The sequence below is a fragment of the Halyomorpha halys genome, unplaced genomic scaffold (genome assembly GCF_000696795.3).
Source record: "Halyomorpha halys isolate HHAL.00 unplaced genomic scaffold, Hhal_1.1 Scaffold1105.1, whole genome shotgun sequence".
Lineage (NCBI taxonomy): Eukaryota > Metazoa > Arthropoda > Insecta > Hemiptera > Pentatomidae > Halyomorpha > Halyomorpha halys.
In genome coordinates this window covers 157,763-177,884 of record NW_027115192.1, presented here as the reverse complement: position 1 = coordinate 177,884, position 20,122 = coordinate 157,763, and the positions used below count along the sequence as shown (strand labels likewise).

Genomic DNA, 20,122 nt, shown 5'->3' with positions numbered 1-20,122 from the left:
GTTAAAGATAGAAGGCACATCTTTAGAATAAAATGTACGATTTTTTATTTACAATACATGCATGAATATATAGTTATATGCATATTATCCCTGTACTATGGAAATTGGTTAGACCTAGAGTGAAAAAGCCTTACGTAAGTAGCCCCATTATTTCAGTTCACAGCTGCTACTCCCAAATATTCCGCCTGAGACGACCTTAACGAAAAGCACACTTCGTTAGAACATCACAAGCTGCCTTAGTCAGCTGATAAAGTTTCCCTTGCGCAATTTTTTACGGTTATTTAATGGAGGGTTTTTCTTGATTACTCAAGAGGAGGGAAGGAGGAAGATTTCACTAATTACACTTTGGACCCTTTTCTAAACCGAAAAAAAATTTAATCATTTTTTTTTTAATTTCATTCATGAAGGCAAACCGGTTATGTAAAGCTTTATTAACCACTGCCTCCAGCCCCGTTGAAAAATTTGCATATTATGGATTGATTTATTGTTCTTTATTATTATTATATTTTTTCTAAAAATGATGTACAGTTGTTCTTAGAGAATTTTAATGATGTAAAGTTAATCTTATTAAAACAAGACAATTGAGAAATACGAGTTAATATGAATGATTTTACTATCTGAATAATATGGATTGCTAATCAGAGGAGGAGATTCGAAATTAAGGATTATGTATCTATTACTAAAAGGAAAATGAAAAATGTTCACTAATGAAATAAATTATTTTAAACGCTGTTATTGAATATTAATATCAATTATTAAATCCGTTAAAAATAATAGACCCACTTACCACGTAGCTGTGTGATGTTCCTGGTTATACAACTGCCTCTGAAAACGTTTAATATTTCAAATCTATAGTTAATAAAAAAGGCCGAACTTTCCATATACCAGTATAATTTATTTAAAAAATATATATATAAAATATTTAGAACAAAAGATTAATACAGAACTTTTGTAAATTGTTGATATCAACGGTAGTATTTTAATTCTTGAATAGCTGCGTCAGGTTTAATAAGCCTAAAACACAAAATAAGTTTGGTCAGATCTTGCGTGTTTCTTATAAAGTTTTCACTGAATCCCTTCTCAGCTCATGTATTTTGTTGGAAGGGTTAATGAACAAGTCTTTCAGTTTTACTAAGAAATAAAAGTAGACTTATAACTGGAAACTAACTACCGTCTAGTTCTAAATCCTGCATTTCGATATTTTCATGAATTTTTCTTTATCAAGAAAACTATGTATTTTCATGGTGCAAATATTTCTGAATGAATCCACTCATGTAAACTGGTTAACATAATCTTCAGATGGGTGCAAGCATCTCTCATATACAAAGCTGTAATGGTGGTAAATTTTTCCTTGGAATATAAGTGGGGTAAAATTCACCCATTTTCTATATTTCTCTCTCGAAACTACCATACTTCCAACTGCGTCTCCTAATTTTAAACAAGAAAAAAAGTAGTTCAGTATCTTTGCAATAAGTGCGTTCAATCATGAATGATTATTAAATTTTCACTCCTCCTTACTATATATATGATATATAGTAAGGGTAAGTCTTGACATCGTGAAAATTTGAATTCCAGTTTTTGACACAAATTCGTTTCGGGGTTCCAATAACCAAGTCTTGCAAAATGGTTTGTGTGTGTCTGTGTGATGAAATATCTTCAATAAAATAGAATCACCAGAAATTCCACTTTATAGAATAGATATTTCCCATTTTATTTCGATCTTCTCCAAAACGGCTTTTACGATTTTAATTTACTCAGTATATCTATATATAATTAGATTTCGTTTAATATCAGATAATTTTTATCCTCATAGAAATGGTTTAATAGGGCTTAAATGGGGATTTTTAAAAAAATCTTACCCTGAAGTACCTTTACCTTTTTTATTCAAAATAAAATCAAATGGCAGACCAAAGAAATTGAAACTTTGATCTCCCACCATGGTTAGAATAGGTTCTTCACCTCTAGATAACCCCCCTTATGTTATAAATAACCAAGGCAAAATACAAATAAAGGCTGATAAATGATTTCGTCACTATTGTTATTTGATAGTTTTCTAATTCCACTTAACCAATATATAATTCTTTCAATTGACGGGATAACTCCATAAAATCATTCTTATTACTTTCAGTATTTATTCTACAGCCATTTAGCATTCAATAATGCTGTAAAGGCTTTTAAACTGGTATATTTCTGTCATAATTTTGGACAGAAAAAAAAGAAAAATGTCACAATGTTTTACAAGAAATAATATTAAAAGTACTCTTCTGAAAACTGCTAAAATTGGAGTTAGTGGAATAGCTAACTGAAAAGCTTATTTGGAAAATTAAAATGAATAAATATCAGTTGGGCAGTAAGTGAAAGTTATATCATGCGCGCACCAAACCACATTTTGTTTTTTTCATGAGCTATATACCTTCTTTGCATTAACATTAAACTGCGCTGACTGTTTGGTATTCAAGGCCCGTAAAAAAAATAAAGAAACGAAATAATTCATTTGTTTGTAAACGAAAATTATCCGTTTCATATACGAAATATGTAAACATTTTATAAACAGTTAATATGTTAACATTTATTGACAACATTCTTTATTTATTGACAAAAAGAACTGGAATGATTATATTCTTTAATAATACCAATTTTATGATTAATAGAGAACTGAATTTAATGTTCAATTATTTCATTAAATTCTGATTCATATAAGAAAGTTCTTGAAATAATTCGTAAATATATTAAAAAATCATTTATCCTAATTACTGTTTTTAGATACAGATTTAATGCTTAATCAAGTGACAGGATCAACAAACTTAAGTTCTATCTGTGAGATACGCGTGCCCGTTTTTACCCTACTAGGAGGTGTCTGCCCTAAAGGGCAATCCCAGTTAGATCCAGCTTTTTGTTTAGTCTTCCGTTTACTTTTAACATGTGCGTTCGTCAATCCTAATATTTTTATTAATATTAAGTGATCTAAGCCATTATTAGACAAAAAATATATGAAAATATCATAAAATTGTTAGCATTGATATAACTAGTTTATTGCGGTGTTAATAGATACGCTGTGGGTTTATAATATGCATACTAAAGGTGACTCATTTAATCCTACTCTAATTGGATGAATTGAAAAAATTAGCGATGGAGAGGTGTAGTAGCCGATTACTGTTGAGAGATTCTCAGAGTGCTTGGTTGAGTACGCTGTGAGTTCGATTCCTCTCTGCCAGTCAATAATTAATTCGAGCCGGCCACGAAAATGAATAGAAATATAACTCCGGAGCTGTATCAGACTTCAATGGGAGATTTAAGCAATTAGAAAAAAAATTAACTCCTTCGGTTTAAGACCAGATTTTTCTGGAATAGATAATTGAGTCAATTTAGTGGGAAAAAATATTGATGGCAATAAAAGTAATTTTTGATAAGAAGGTCATGAAAACATAAATGTTAAATGAACTTAGTTCCACAATTTTGGTACAGGGAAGAAAAATAAATATAATTTATTTTTTCTCAAGGCTATATTATATTCATAAGGGTTTCCCTCTTTGACAAATACAGAACTTTTTTTTTATTTCTCTTATCTGAAGTTGTTACATTTTACAATTTTAACCTTAGGAATAGACCAAAATTATTTATTATGTACCAACCTTTATATTAATAAACCGAAAATGTTATTAAAAAAATATATAATATTTTAAAACACAGGAAGGCTATTTTCTATTCTTCCAGTTTAGGCGCCGGCCATATTAAAAACAATTGATAGAAATTATATTAGTCTCTTAGAATAATGAAATAAAGCAGGTTTTATAAAAAAAAAGTTCTAAAAAGACACAAATGTTAACAAGCTGGTAAAGTTTATATTAAAAACGAAGAGATTCTCTTTGATTGAATAAATTTTACATGGCTAGTAAGAGAGAGGAGGAGGAGGGAGAGAGGGGGGGGGTTAGTTAAATAATCCGAGGAGCGCCACAAGCCAGCTCCGGTTTCAATCTCTCGCCCTTTATTTCTTCATGTTTTACCTACGTTTTTGTTTTAGTAATTTAATTCTACAGGTAGTGAGATTTAGGAATTTTTAACATTTTTTCTTTTAGTATCTCCCCTGAGATTTTCACTAACCATGTCTATACATACTAAAATATGAAATCATCTCAAAATGCCCACATCGTTTTGTATGCTTCTATTTATTGCTAACAAAAATAAGTTAAGTGAGAACATTTCTTGTAACTATTAGAGCTAGAGAGAAATAATTAATTCGAACACTATAATTTTGTAGCATCTTACGAATACTTTATTAGTCAGATATTTTCAGCGTTTGTAGTACGGTTTATTCATTAACTGAATTTTTGGTCGACTAGTACAATTGTCAATACTTCTACAATTAGGGCCGTAGTTATGCTTTTTTCCGCCCTTGACAGAGTTTGGGAAATCTGCACTCTCCAATACCAGGGGGTCAGAAGATTTTTCTAGAATTTCTATTATTGTTTATATCTTATTTTATATAAAATTATTCATTGTCTAAATTTAAATTATTTATTAAAATATATAGATTCTACGTACTATGAAATGTAATACTTCAAAAAAATTTTTTTACGCAATCACAAAGGTTGTGATAAAAATAAAACAAGTCTGTAAGCCTTTTCGGTTTTTTACGAGTAAATCGAATCCTTTTCAAGACATATAACTTGTTCATCTAGGATTCTCTAGTAATCGCACTCATGGACCAAACGTACATAATAAAACCTTATGTAAAATGAAGGCCCTTTTCTTATTATCGTAAGCTGCCCGATTTACAAGGACTAATAAAAACAACATCCACCATCTATCATTCATTACAATAAAACAGACAGAGTTTCAATTTTTTTTTGTACTTGATTTAGATATTTAAAATGGAGTGATACTGGCGTGTGGAGAAACTACCCATTGGTAGCACTCTAATGACGATTTACATTAGCAGGTCTCGTGGCCATCTTCTTTTCATGCGCCTCGGGGTATTGTCAGGAATAGAAGAGGAAGCAAGGTTAGATACTGGGGAGTTTATAATAGAAGGATTGATATGTGGTTCAGGCTAGATGAGTTACATATGGAACATTAAGTTCTTTTGAAGTTAAGTAAATTTTCAATGTTTTTATCTTATTTATTTATTTACTTACTGAAATTTTATACGAATATTATTTTATAACCGTATACTGCTTTTATTATACATAAACTATACATTTTTTCCCAATAGTACTTCTGAACCTTTTTTTCTTAAATCTTCTCATTTTCTAGTTTTTTTCTTATTTATTCTATTTATTATAATTTTTATCTTTTTTTTTGTTTTTAGCCCTGACAAATACCTAACATTGTTATATAAGCACCGGTACTTTTAAATTAATTTTGAATTATTTTTCTACTCCTTATATAATATATAAGGTCAACAACTAACGCATCATCTTATATTTGAATCGACTGTTTTTGACCAGAATTTTGATAATGGGTATAAAAGGAGTTCGAAGGCAAGTGATGCAATAGTTATGATTTGAGTGACAATATACACTGGAGATTTAATATGCATTGCAATATTTGAATTTAAATATATGGTAAACTCATTACAAAAGACTGATCTACATGGCAATAATAAGGCCCATCTGGACATACGGAGTTGAGCTTTGGGGCTCCACTAAACCTTCGAATTCCTCTCGTATCCAATCTTTACAATCCAAAATCCTTCGTAAAATCCTCAATGCTCCTTATTTTGTTACTAATAAAACCATCCATAAAGGCCTAAATGTTCCTTATGCAACCGATCTAGCCCGAACCCGATATTATTCCTTCCATAATAAACTCCCTAACCACCTAAACCCACTCGTTTCTAACCTTGCTTCCTCTTCCATTCCTGGCAATCCTCTGAGGCGCCTGTAAAGAAGATGGCCTCGTGACCTTATATTGTAAACTGTTTTTAGAGTTCTACTACTGGGTTTCTCTACATCCTGTATCATATCATTATGTCATTATGATCAAATTTACTGGTTGTATTTTTTTAAAGAGTTGTAAATATCAATAAATAAATAAATTAAAAAAAATATATGGTAATATTAATTAAACTAAAATTTATTGGTCGAAAGTAACTTGACAATAAAATTTATTATATTTATGTTATGTAACAATTAAAAATGGATATAAAAAAGTAGAATATCACCTATAAGTTTTATATCCATAAATATCTTCAATTTCTTAGGATTAGCAATACCCTTAAACATTTAATGTGTAATTTAAAGTCAGTTCTAGACAGAAATCAAAATTCCTAAAACACGCCTTATCTCTTGTTCATTGAGAACTAGAATAGTTCATAATTAGCATCAAAGAATAATAATGAGTTAATGAAATCAGTCAATATATATTGCCTGTGAATCAACCACGATGTTGAATAAGATAAGTGATGTAAACTGTTTTCAAAGTATTTCTCATATACATGCAGCGCATAGCGCATTTATGAACCATAAATGATGAGTGTTGATCAAGTTCCAAATATAATAAAAAATGATTTCAGTAATAAGGAGTTGTTTTAAAATCACTAGTGTTAAATGTTTTACTTTCTAATTTATCACCGAATATGGAAACTAAATTTTGAATAAATTGCTCCTATGGATACACTTTCTTTGGTAAAAGATTTCATATAATTTCTTGTTAACGTTTCATGCTTTTATTCTTATTTAATTCTATCAATGATTTTCCTATAGTCATAGTTCAATAAATTGAAATTCTTGAGTTCCAAATTTCGCCTTAGGGAAGGTATGTAAATAGGCAGACGGTTGTAAAGCTGTCCTGTAAGCCTTGGGCGAGATAAGCTGCTAGGTAAACATTCAAGCATTGATCTAGCTGCTAGCGAATCTTCCCGTCATCTCTCCTCCCAGGCAGCTGCTTTGGTTATGAGGAAAATTATGGACGAAGTTCGAAACGGTATTTTTTTTTAAAGAGTAAAACAAAATGATCATCAATTAAATTATAATATATAAAGAAAATATTTGTCACACAGAATTGGTTGGGGCATTGTCTTTGTTAAATGCCTTCTAGTGTCTGTTAAGTTTCATTTATTGTCAAAAGAAAATGTCTCATCTATCTTCGTTCTAGTTTCTTTCGACCCGACCTCGGTAAACTTAGGAGTGTTTCATAAGCTCCTCTTTCGGAGGTATGTACCGATTTTTTTGCGAGAATACCTCAACCAATTGTCAAGTTTGATGACTAAAATTATTCATTTAAATCCAGAGGGTTGTGCTATAAAGTGCTATGTCATCACTGCTAAGCTATCACGCAGTATCCACTTCAATGCCGAAGACATAGCAGAGTGGTAGAGGAGCAAACTAGAGGATCAGGAGTACTATTTTTTTCTCCTGAAGCGAAACTAAAGACCAAGTTGGGAGACAGATTTAGGCAGAAAATATTACATGAGTAATTTAATTACTTCTTCAATTAAATGTCTCAGTTGCACTATAATGACACTAAGATGACTTTAGCTTAAATAAAATAGTAGTTTTGAAGAACAATTACACAGAAGTAATTGAAAGCCGCAATAATACTTAATTAAATTGTGAAAATTAATTAAAATTCCACTTATACAATTACTGTAATTGTGTATTACAAGTACAATAACTTCCTGATGCTAAGTAATTTCAAATAATATAATAATTACTTCAATTCAATTACTCTTAGTAATTGAAATTACAACAGATTTCGGAAATAACACTACACTTTTAATTTGAATTGTAAAATTAATTTTATTCTTATTTTCAGCACCTCCAAAAATATTAAAACAAGACTCCAGTGTGTTAGAAATCCAAATAAGCTAAAACAAATCGATACGCGATAGAGTGATCATAAAATAGAATTTATTTTATTGCTCTCAGCAACCACGAAAACAAAAGGGGCCCTACTGTTATATGGATCCTAAAAATTGAAATAAATCTATACGCGAACCGTAGTCATAAAGTCGATTTTATTTTATTTTTCAGGATCTTAAGAAATCTATTAGGCGATATGTTAGAAATCACAAAAATTGAAAGAAATCGGTACGCCAAGTAATTAGCATTGCATTCACAATTACAAATTTACTTTAGAAGAAAGGTAACAATTCCATAAGCATGTATACGGTAATTGAAATTATACAGGCTCATGTTATATTTATAATTGGGGGTCCACTTACACAGTGGTTCATGAAGTAATGACAAATACAATTATAATTATTTCTCTCTGTAATTACATTTCTGCAATTCCAAATCATAGTAATTTCCAAATAATTGTAATTATGATTGTTATTAATTTTTGCTCAACTCTGATGGGTGATCTCCGGGGTGAGTTTAAAAACAAGTCGCAAATAAGCCTATGTTTAAGATATTTCTCTCTTTTTTGTTTATCTTATTCGTTGATTCGTATATTATTTTTCTATTAATTGATTTATTAACAATAATTATTTAAATATATAAATAGTGTGAGGTTCAACTTCTTTATCACGATCAATCCATTTAAAATTGACTGTAATATTATTGAATTGAAACAGTGTATGTAAAAAAAGAAACAATAATACGAACTCCTTCACAATACGGTTGTACGTGTTCTGTGGCTGCGTCCCTAACCAGCTCCCAAAACTTAGCCGAACATTCACCTCTGACACTGCCACATGATGCTATTGAACTTAGGGCCAATGTAGTTAGACGCACCGAACGATGACCTTTGGACTCGTTTCGGCATTCGTCGGTCTTTTGACCCGAGGTGAAAGAATTTCCAAGAATCCACTATTCCAACACCAACCTGTTATTCACGTCAGCGAATTTCATTCAGATTTATAATTTTTAAGTATATATTAATTTTATTTATCGTTTTTATTCTTTAGAAAAATGAATAAAGTTATCTGTAATTTAATTAATCATGTTTTATTTAAAATAGTAATGAATGAGTGACGTTTTGGAACTGTGAAATTCTATATTCAAACTTTGACAGTTTTTCAAAAAGTAAATTTGAAATCTGAATCGCGACTAGATAATAATAGTAATCCCTATTATAAGCTTATGCCCCGAGTTCGGACTTTCATTTCTTTTTTTCAGTAGATCAAAATTAGCAATAATATACCGTCCAAAATTATATCCACAGACAAAACATCCGACAAACAAATATATTTTTAATTCACAATTTTCCATTTATTTTTGATAAAAATGAAATTCAACACTTCCTTTAGCAGAAAGAAACTCTCGGCTATCTCTTTTCTCAAAACGATAAGAATTGACAAATCTGAAAACAATCACCCACCATGTACAGTCCAACATTCTAAAACTATTCTAGACTTGTCTAAATACTCGAGAAATAGTACCGAACTAGTTAAATATAAAGCTCACTTTTCGCGTCTAATTCAAAATATCCCAGAGTCCTTTATGATCTATACAGGCGGATCAAAATCAGACCAATCACCAGCCTGTAACCAGTGATTAAACGTTTAAAGTTAAATTTCACAAACTAAGTAACATATTCACTTTCACATATTCAGCTCTTGACTTTTGTTTATCTTTGTCTTCCTGCTACAATATAACAATAATTTTATAATAACGGTTTTGTAAAACACTTTACAAAATATGGGTATGTCTGTTACAATAATATAATATATTACAATAATAATGCCAAAAGGCAATCCAAGGTATCCTTGACGCCCGGCTATACATATAGCATACCTCCTATATGTACGTCCCGAATACCCACTAAAATCATTAGAGAAGGGTATGAAAAAAAAATACAATAATATGGATTCCAAGTCACATAGAAATCGCAGGGAATAAACTAGCCGATCGAGCTGCAAGAGAAGCACTCGCCCTCCTGAAACTTTGTTTCGCATCTTCAACTCCTTTAGAAACGAGCAACCCCCTAGAAAAGGAAATAAAAGATAGATGGTGATATTTTTTGATCGAAAGCTTAAGGGGTAAAAGAAAAATCATTAAAAAGGACTTCAAGCTCTGGGGTACCTCCAGCCGTAAATTTCGAAGAGAATAGATCGCATTGACTAGGCTTAAAATAGGTCACTCGAGACTCACTCACTCGTATTTCATCGCAAAATAAGAGCCTCCAAAATGTAAATTTAGAAATGACAAAAATTTGAAAATTAGGCAAATTTTCAAAGAATGTCGATATTTTACTTCGCACCTCAATAGCTCAGGATTGAGCCCAAATATTTCAAAAACCCTTGTTGATTGTTTTTGAAATCAGTAGATTAGGTATCACAAATATGACATCCAACCGATTGGGGAAAAATATATATTTAATAAAACAAAGATAAGAATAAATAAGAAATTAATGGCATTGATAACCCATTCTGTTTTATGCTACTAAACAAAATTAACAAACAATAAGTAAATAGATAAGTGGAACTAAGTTCAAAATTAGGTGCGCCCCAAGAGTACTTCTTGAACCAGAATCAGTTGGTGATGAAAGAGAATTTGTTACTATCTTAAAGGGATTCTAAACGGGAGTTCTGAGTTGAAGTTCAGTGCCTTAGTCCTTGGAACATCACTCCTGCTATTGGAAGCCATAATAAATAATTCCTTACAAGGATTCAGAAGCCCACGGAATCTGAATGCAATCTGTATGTCAAGTGAATTGATTTTCCTTAAGATATTAAATAATTGGACTGAATAGTAAACAAAGTTGTTCTGCAAAAAAAAAAAAAAAAAAAGTAAATGGTAATTATACGATGATAAATATCGAATAACCAAGATATAATTTAAAAAAAAAATAAGAATTTTGAAACAATATATTTTGTCATTGTTAAAAAAAATAGATAATATGAAATCGTATAAAAAAAGTAATATGCAGAATTGACTTTTTTTTTTTTAAATTGTTGGTATAACTTTCACTGCCAAAAAGTTGGTTAATTTATTCGTAAATAATTTTAGAAATATTTTTAGAATAACACCTAATGAATTAATTTTTAGAAAAATCCCTTCAAATTTATCAGTACCGTACTCTACCAATGAGGTTTGTTGGTTTTAGGTTCATTTTTAATTTTGTTATGTTGAAACATTAACCTTAAATCAACATTAAACTTTTTTCTTATTTCCGACTCCATTTCTTCTCTTACTCCTAATTGTTTTTATACTTTTTTTCAATTAACAGTATGTCTTCTAGTATCTGTGATATAGCACCGGTTAATATGATATTTAAGTAAACTAAAATTTGACTTTCATATTTAAAAAGAACATTTAAATGTTTCACTAACAATTTTACTACCTTCATAAAAAGTTCCGTAAAATGAAAATAGATAAGTTTTTTAAATTGTTAATGTGCTATATCATTATGGTGAATGATTTTGTATACAAATCTTATATGAATTAAGAGAATTTTCATTGGCTCTTTTGTGAACGAGTCCTGTAAATAATACTGAAGGAGCACAGTTCAGAAACATTTATTAATCTGAAAAATGCAGGAATAGCAGGGTGTTATAAAGAATTTACGGTAGTGAAGGAGCCGTGAGTGATGGGGAAGAAAGTTTTAATGGTGGAGGGTGAAAATAACTTGATTAAGAACCTGCCTCTTCCGGGTCTTCGCAACATACTTGTCACTAATAAATGTCTACATAGTATTTCATTTTTGAATGTTTGTATGTGGATGCGCGTGTACGGGCGTGTGTAGTCATGTAAGGTAGTGTAGTCATTTAATAATTATTTTTATTTATGATCATAAAATTCAGATAGTGCAACAGTAGGACCTAGACTATCTATTCCTCATCATATTGATCTCGAAAACCAAAATAACTACTAAACTATACATTAAAAAAGAAGCGTGATACATTTTCTTCTTGTTTTGTTTGGAAGCAATTTAATGATTTTATAAATGCTTACCTGATAAAACCAAGTACTAATTAAAATTTATTTTTATGATTTCATTTTTTTTCATCATTCATTGAGGAACCATATACCCCTTGAATGAGTATACTAAGATAATTTTTCGAAGTGCGGGCAAAATAAATATTGTCCTCACCCAGGAAGGATTCGAACACAACTCGTAGAGTGCGGTACTGTATGACCCTCCTACCGATGTACTGGACAATAAGATCCTATACAATATAATTTAACTCTTACTCAATCCACAAGTAAACTATCAACCCTCTTAGTAAATTTGTGATGGTTTGTAGAGAGATGTGGTAAACTTTAAACAGTGCAAAAACAAATAGGAGTGCCAAAATGTTTACCAAAATACCCTCAATTCTATTGCAATTTACTGTTTAGAAATCAGCCATACATATCTTCATTACTTTAGCATAGAAAATCATTAAAAGCGTGAAACAATATAAAGATATGCCTCTATTTTAACTGTAATACCTACTTATACAGTACGGTGCCTAGAAAATAATCAACCCAATGAGGGCCACTGTAAAACTTAAAATACAAATTTATACATGTGCATTAATTCACTTAAAATGCATCTGAACACCATCGACCTATTATGTGCATAATTAAATTTTTGTAAAACATGTAACATAAATTAATGCTTACATTATATCTTAATGAAAATTTATTCTCTTATTGGGATATTCCCAGTTAAAGTGATTTACAGGTACACTAGCATTGCTATATTCTGTTTAACTTATTCATGTTATAATAAAATCTCATTCTGCTTAGTCCAATATTTAAATTCTAAAGGTGAACTAATGTTATCTAATTCGTTAAAATACTCAAAGTAAGGAGAGTCGGTCATTTATCTTCATTGCCACAGAAATATCAAAGTTCACTAGACCCAATTAAAAAATAAAATAAAAGGCCCAAAGGTGTAGTTTCTTTTTTAATTAAATTTTTATTAACTTCCCATTAGTTTTTTTAGTTTTTTGGTAATTTTAAGTTAATTTCTTTTTTTTTTATCCATAAGTCAGTTTGCTCTTTGTAATTAAAATTAAATTAGAATTTGTTTGTAATTTGTAAATCATAGACGCTTAGAGGTGTGCTATGGTGTATGTATAAATACCTTTCCGGGCACGTTTACAACATTGCGAGCTGCACTAGGATTACGGACTCATACAGACTGATATGGCAGTCTGCAGTCTGTATTAGCAAAGATTGGAGCGGTCAGACTTCTTCTCACCCACAACTCACCACGGATGTTCAATCTTTTTTTAGGCCGACACTTTTCAAGGGACCTTCACCCATCATCTTATTTGTACCGACTCGACATTAGCATCAAAACGTCCATCTCGGATGAGATGTGTTATCGTTTGAGAGGTGTTATCGATGTGCTCATATCGATTTCCCTTCTCCCGACCATCTACTGTGAGTGACTAATTTTTTTTCTCTGTATCGAGCTAATCTCAAACTTCAATATTTTTTAGTTTTCTAACTAACTTAAGGAGTAGAAAATTTAACTATTTTTTTGTGTGTAAAGCAAACTGTTTTAGTTTTAAATATTTAAAAATTTCATTTTATTGTTTTCATCTTAATAACATTAAATCGTGTCTATTTATTGGAAGGTTATTTTTTATTACTTAATTTTCATAATTATTTAAATATTTTGTGAAATTTTTTTCAGGTCCTCTGTTTTTTTTTTTTTAACCCAAACCATGGAACATTTAAATCTGGGGAAGCGACTAGTTTTTCAATCGTGAAAAACCCCTCGCCCGAACACTGTTATATAGGAATTCTTTAAGGATTAGCCAGGGATTTTGCAACTACCTCTTGAGATGCAATAAAGTAGTGTTTTAAAAAATATCTTTAAATTTTGGAGTGATAAAAGTGAATCGATAAAGCTTGATGTATCATATCAGTATAATATTATAGAGATTGTTTTTTTTTTTGTTTTTTTTTAAACTTCTTATATTGATACGGTTCAATGTATCTAGGTGGTAGTTTAATCGACCTAGTGGTTGATTAGGTGGTATAACATTGAATTAATGATAGCTAAACTTAAAAGGCAGTAGAAGAACAGATAAATATTAATCAGGCCGATTCAATCTTCCAGCTTTCAAGATAACATTATTCCTTCCGTGACTAAATTCTTTTCAAAGGCAAAAGGTATTTTATTGCAGACAATATAGAAAACTAATATTTCCATAACACCACTGACAGAATATCTCAATATTTCGAAACGAAATGTAATCTGCAATTCAAGGCGAGAAGACGGTATTGTACAGCCTAAGTGTGGGAGCGAACAATATCCTGGGCTATAAAGCTCCGTCCCAAGGGCTGGGGGCAGCCGATGTAGGAGCATCGGGGGCATAAATAATACATGCTACAGTCAGCGCCAGGACATATTTCTTCCAACGGCCCTCGTATTATTTTATACGAGGGCATATCTGTAGGTGTAATGATACCTTTTATGTTTACTTAGCTATTGTGAACTCTTGCGAAGATTAAAATCAATAAATTTAATATAAATGTTTATAACTTAAATTAAGTTCGGTTATAGTGATTCACCACTTGTATATTATTTGCATTTTCAAATATATATTTTCAAAAAATGTCAATTTCCAGTGGCTTGGAATAAAATATTTGTTTATAACAGCTATATTTCTGGAACTATTCCATGTAGAGATATCTAATATGAATAATATCAAAGCTTGCTAAATATTCTAAAATGTACATTATTATTTTTTTTTCGAAAGAGTAGTAGTTCTTATGATATGTACAATGTATTTTCAAAAATGGTGTATTTCCAGGGGTTTGGACAAAATCTTTTTGTTTATTACAGCTACATTTCAGAAACCTATTTTATTGTTTTAAAATATTATTGTTTTATTCGTTTAAAGTTATAAAGAGAACGTTAATATTAGTTTTTTTTCATAAGAGTAGTATTTCTCATGATATTTTCAAAAAAGGTCAATTTCCGGTGACTTGGACCTAATTTACCCAATATGACAAAGTTGAAACATGATTTAATTAGTAAAAATTCTAAACTTTATTCATTATACATATACAATGTACAATCATGCATTTTCACTGTAAATAATGGTAGACTCATAAAAAAATGTATAGAAAACAATTAAACTAGAGTAAAAAGTAAGATAATGTGGATGATGGAATATGTTAAAAACAATTATTACAAACAAACATGTATAAAGGTATACATATCTCCTTACTAGAAAGCACTTTCGGCTAAGCCTTATTTTATTCAATTGTATATGTGGAATAAATGTCATACTATTGATTTAATGCATTTTTTAGAAAATCGAAGCAGGTTTGTTTTTTTCGGTAGCTTATGAGTTAGGATTTTAGCTTTTATGGTTTATATACTTCATAATTACTGCTATTAAAAGGATGATTTTTAGAAATTTCAGATCTTAAAATAATTAAAAGACTCGATTTAGCGAATTCTAGTTTCACTTTCGTAGTTAGCTACAGAAATCAACAACAGCATGTTGACCTCCAGTTGAGAATAAATCTCAGCAAGCAGTTAAAAATTATTTTATTTGTTTTTTTTTATCATTGAAATTTACGCCTATTGAAAGATTCAAAAAAATTTTTACATTTAGAATTCGTCTTTATCACAATCCGTGAATAAAAAAAATACCACATACTATTAGAATTTTTAGTTAGGTGCGCTGCAGAAAAAGTTGTAACGAATAGACAATTAACAGTACTCTTAGAAAATATACCACTGTAATGACTCATCAAAAATCTAATAAATATTCCAAAAACAGTATACGTTAGAGGAAGGAATCAATACCAATACATATTAACATTAGAAAACAGAAAAAGATTTTTTTTTAATTCATTATCTTTTCATAAAAATAAAGTTATAAACAAATATTGAAAAAACCATGATCATAATTTTTTATAGAAATTTTTCGTGAAGATTAATGTAAAAATATAAGGATCAAAATAGTCCTATTTGTCAAATTCCCCGTAATTTTACTGTATTAATTTATCTGTAATAATCTTCATTACCCTATCATTCTATTTTATTTTATAATTAATTATAATGTCACAATTATCAACAGCTATAAATATGATTTTTTATTTACTTAAGTATATTTTAATAAATGAAATAGACTTGCATTTCGGTAAAAGGCATGCAGAACTAATGTTAACAGAAATTATACAAAACAAGAAAACGAAGTAATTCGTTGCTAAGCAAATAAGTGAAAAATAAACCTAGGATTCTGTTGTCTTTCCTGGCGATGGAATACACAGGCAAATGAAATCGTACTGTAGTAAATCCGTTCTGCACACAGCAGGGACAGTGGGTTAAGATTTTAATCCTGTTTGTGATACCCACGGTATACGAATATCGTGCCTAGTCTGTGCTATTCATGCATGAATCAGGGGCACGTCGGGTTCCATCTTACTTTTGATATACACTTCAGTTTTTCATCATCATAATGAGTGAAATATCATTATAAATTTCACTCATTTCGGTAGAGTAAATAAACAAAACATTTTTTTTGAGAAATAAAAACAAAGTAGTTGTACAAATCAGAATGACTTATTATTAATGAATATGAATTTAGAGAGATAGGTACGTTATAATAATTATTTTAACAAAACGATTACTTACTACATGTTTGCTTCTAATTGTATTTTACCCATGACAAAGTAAAAAATGTAGATAAAACCTTTAAAACTAGTTTGAAAAATATATCACGAAAAATATTAGTTAGGGTCGTAAGTTTTAAGACCTACGCGATAAAATTGAAGAGCCATTATGCAGACATTAATAATAACAAAAAATTATTTAAAAAATGAAAAAAAAAATATAATGGTGTCGCAGTATGGAAAGTAAAAAAAAAAAAAAAAGGTAACAAAAACGATAATTGATAAATACATTGAAGGCACAGCTTTCAACATATATTCAACTTAGCAAGGTTTAGGAGAAGGTCAGTATCGTTTCAGTGCGAAGAAGATACGAGATTAATAAGAGTTAGCTTGTAGCTTCCCGAAATATAATAATAATAAAAAAAAATACATATGGATTCTAGATATAGGGAGGCAGAAAAGAAATCAATAACAGAAAAGAGAACAATAGAATATTATTGTTATAGCGAGGTAATTTATATAAATTTTTAACTAAGATTTAAATAATAATTGTTAAACTGTTTGTTATTATATTATTGTAGCATTTTTTAAAAAATAAATTACCCTCAAGACGAAGGAGGATTCCAGAACGTCAGTGTAATGTAAATAGGTTTTAAAATAAAGAGAAAACTTGAAAAGAAAAAAAAATCACTAAATATTTACATGGAAAAATTACAATATGAAGTAATTACTGGTGAAAAAAAAAGAAAAAAACAAAGAACAATGAAATAATGGCTAGGAATATATCATGACTAAATTTTCCAATAAATGGTGAAGCGTTCCAAACCATCAGTGTTCAGGAAATGTATAAATATATTTGTATACCAATATTGGATATTGTTTTCCGATAGGAAACATTTCATGGCTAATCTCTCTTTGATATGCCTATATCGAGGAACCCTGTAGATGAGATCACGAGATATGTCTCTAATTATTTACGATTTCCATGTTTTTGTTTACTCATTCTAAAATTTGCATTAAACAAATTAAAATTCTATTAGATTATTAATGGAACTTTCATAAAATCCAGGAGGACCAAATACAATATTATAAGAATTTAGGCTGTTTCATATCAAACCATTAACATGGGAAGGGGAGTCTATGCGCTTGGAATCACCGATTTTAACGAAACTTTTTTTGATGATACTAAATCGGAAAATATTAGACATGTCTCCTACGGTACTTACCAATACGCCCTAGGAGCCAAGAAAAGATATTTTACATAACTTTAGAAATGTTACATGCTTTAGTGTACCGCTTTTTCTTCGCTTTACTCATATTTAATGGTTATTATATACCAATCAATTTGTTTTTCTGAGTAGAATAAATACAAAAGATTGTAATTAATGAGCTAAGGTGAATAAAAAAAATTCAAAAACCGAAATTCGTTATCCAAATACAATATAATTTAAATGTTGGAAAGAATTTTTGCTCTTCCATCTTGTTTGAATATGTTTGAAATTTAATGTTTTTGTGTTAGAGAAAAAAATTTCTCAAATGTTTTATTTTATATCTCCGGTTATTATATTGATACAGTTTGTACCATTCCGTGAAGTACAGAAGCCCTTCCCAAGTTTCGTGTAAATTAGTGACGTCATCTTGAGATTATTGTGTTCTTTTTTTTCATACAAAAATTTTGTGCAAAAATGTTACTGTTGAAATTCGTATTTATTTTTTTTTTGAGGTGCAAAGATTGGATATTAATTTTGTTTATTCAAAATATTTTGTTCCACTTTGCTTTCTCAGTTTGGCTAAATTATTTTAATAATGTCCTAAGGCATATGGAGGTAATAATACAATATAATAATATAATATTTTCAGATATAGAATAACAAAAATTTATTGTAAATTAAATTAAATGATTTAAAATGCGCACTTAATTAAAAAACAAACATTAATTCTTTAACGTTGACCAGAGTTTTTTTCAGAAAAAAAAACTATTCATATTCGTTTTTAGATTCATCTAGATAGATAATACGAATACTTATGAAAAATAAAAAATAAAAAGTATGTTCTTACTTATTAAAACCGTCAGAAATCTTGCCCAATTTTAATACTGGTAACAATATGTACATAATAAATATAACAGTATTCATTATGATACCTATTCTTTCGACTTCTTTAGTTCAACTGTCGGAATTAATGTATCTCTGACAAATTTAGTAAATACTTTTACAACAATTCAATTATCTGTTTTATTCAGTGATATCGTTGCATTTTTCATCAACGTGTACGTATATATTACAAATTTTATTACAGTTAAAGGCTCTGGAAACACCATAAGTGAAACATACCGAAAGTGTTTTTATTATAACATCCCTTTACTAATACTGAGAACTTATTTAAATTGAATGCATTTGATCCGAATACTGGAAGTTGCTAACGCTTGATTTATACAAAAGACAAAAAATGGAAGTTCAGATAAAAGCATAATACTCATAATAATAAGTTAATAAAGTGTAATAATGTTTTTATATTTGTGTATTAATAAAATAAAGAGTATCAGAAAGATAATATGAAAAAATACACGAATAAAAAAAAAAGAAAACAAAAATAAACATAGTGAATTTTAAATGAAACAAAAAGTTAAGTGAAATTAAATAGAAATTAAAAATAGTGCTGATAAAAAAATATTTCTATTATTATGATGTTATGCTAGTTTGATATTGCTAAATTGATTTAAATTTACAATTAGTTTATACAATCATTACCAATATAACTTTACCTATCACTACATTGCTTCCGTTTACATTATATATTTATTTACTTAGTTATGCTAATTTATTTATTATCTATCATCTTAACAGAAATGTATTTCATAACAGCATATTTCTTTCAGATAATTTCAGTTAAACTTATTTTTTATCAGTTTCTTTACTTATGTAACAAATATGTCAATACTATTAATTCCTCAGTTCGTTTACGGTTCCAGCTTTAAACCTCCTTAGAATTCATTTTATTATATGTTATGCTCTTATGTTAGTTTCAGCCATTCTGTATAACTTTATCACTTTTAGCTCTAATGACATCCAATGTGCGTCAAAACGTTGACTACCAATTATAAGCTGTAAGCTATTTTTTTTCTTTAAAGCAGTCCTGTAGTTATGAAATTTTGTCGAACAAAATAATCACTACTTTTTCCTTTTTCTACTCTACTCTACTCTGAAAAGAAAACTTTTTTGGATGAAAGAACCATTTTGATTTTAAAATATTCTATATCGTGTGATATAGTTGGCCTATTCCCCACATTTTCTGACTTTTATATTAAGTATGTAAGGAGAAATACAATTTAAAATGATTATCAAATTTTGTATATATCAATAATATCAAGTTTTCTTAAACACAGTTTTAATAACTTGGCTCTTTTTTAGATGTATTGATCAGATAAATCACTACTTTCCAACAGGATTACCAATAAATGGATAAATAATCTTGTTTCTGTCACGTTAATCGACTGTGACCGGAAAAAGCTAAATCGGTAGCTTTAGCGGCTTTACCGAGCACTACCTAAATTGGTTTTGAGAATATTATTTTTTTTCGGAAAGTAAACATTTTCTGAAAATCTTTATTTTTTTTTTTTATTAAACAGCACACTATTGATTACTTCTGTTCGCCATACATTC

The 20,122-nt window shown here is 29.4% G+C and overlaps 1 protein-coding gene across 1 annotated transcript in view; it reads left to right on the top strand.

Annotated features, from left to right (window-relative positions):
- Positions 1 to 20,122, top strand: part of Teh1 (tipE homolog 1) — a 154,307-nt gene that overhangs the window by 55,327 nt on the left and 78,858 nt on the right. The gene's annotated exons all lie outside the window — the stretch shown is intronic.